Here is a 1,397-nt window from a genome sequence, read left to right as displayed (position 1 = left end):
AAAATTTTGTGCTTCAAAAGATCCTATCAAGAAAGAAAAAAAAGAAGAAGATAGCAGGAGAGGAAGAATGAAGGGGAGTAAGTCAGAGGGGGAGACGAACCAGGAGAGATGATGGACTCTGAAAAACAAACTGAGGTTTCTAGAGGGGAGGAGGGTAGGGGGATGGGTTAGCCTGGTGATGGGTATTAAAGAGGGCACATTCTGCACGGAGCACTGGGTGTTATGAACAAACAATGAATCATGGAACACTACACCAAAACAAATGATGTAATATATGGTGATTAACATAACAATAAAAAATTTAAAAAAAAGAGGGAACATTTGTAAATCATGTATCTGATAAGGGACTTATATAGAGAATTTATAGAATACTTGCAACTCAATAAGAAAAAGAAAAATATAGGTGCAAGAAATGACAGCGCATCAGGGTGGCGCATAGTTTTGGTTCCCCTTGCTGGGCATGAGGTGTCTATGGGGCACCCACTGCTGCTGCTGCTACTGCCACCACCACCACAACTGGTTGCTATCTCTATGGCAAGGAGGAGGAGTACTAGTTCAATGACACAAATACAAAAATAAAGGATAAAGTATTTTATGAAACAAATCTTCAATCGAGTATAACATTTTGATGCTTGGCATCTAGATTCTTTGTGCCCTCACTATGCCAGCAGCAACTGTAGATCATAGCCAAAGAATTTGTGTAGTTTGGGCTTGCCAACTGGAGGAAGAGATGAAGAAAATTCATTCAGTTATTTGAAAATATAATTACGTTGCTATGGACACAGAGTTTCCAGGTGTGGTTGCAAGACCTATTGGAGAATTCTGGAGCAATACCGACTATCAATACCAAGTATTGTGATGCAATGTAGACTTGTTAAAGATAATTCAACTAGGACTGACATTTATGAATGAGCAAAAAGAATATCCTCCAAGAACTTCAACTTGGCAGTTTAATTTTAAATTTAGTTTGACAGAGGACACATATGGCCAGAACTCTATAGGGCTACTAACAACATCTGGCATCCAGTTTAAAAAAACATGAGGTGGAAGGAATTGAGACCCAGTACTTTGCAGAACTTCTTATGACATTGGGAGTGGTCCTCTGCAAAGGAGTCAAATGGTTATCATTTCACAGTGATTATGACTTTGGCTCTTTAATCAAAATCCTGACAAACTCTAACTTGCCTGAAGAAGAATATGACTTCTTTGAGATCCTTTGATTATTTTTTTCCTGTCATTTAAATGTGAACTACTTCATGAAGAGCTGCAAAAATCTCCAAGGTGGTTTCCTGGAAGTTGGTGAACAGTTAGAGCTAGAACCAGTAAGACCACAACATCAAGCAGGATCTGATTCATTGCTCACAAGAATGGCCTTTTTCAACATGAAAGAAGTATGA

At 38.7% G+C, this 1,397-nt stretch overlaps 1 pseudogene; it reads left to right on the top strand.

Moving 5' to 3' along the window:
• The first annotated feature begins 661 nt into the window (after positions 1-661).
• LOC114202034 (CCR4-NOT transcription complex subunit 7 pseudogene) lies at positions 662-1,397 on the top strand (annotated as a pseudogene).

Source organism: Eumetopias jubatus, unplaced genomic scaffold (genome assembly GCF_037043125.1).
Source record: "Eumetopias jubatus isolate StellerSeaLion01/CBP00866 unplaced genomic scaffold, mEumJub1_p1.0 scaffold_11, whole genome shotgun sequence".
NCBI classification, from domain to species: domain Eukaryota; kingdom Metazoa; phylum Chordata; class Mammalia; order Carnivora; family Otariidae; genus Eumetopias; species Eumetopias jubatus.
The sequence above is the reverse complement of the archived record's forward strand: the minus strand, read 5'-3'. Positions and strand labels throughout refer to the sequence as shown.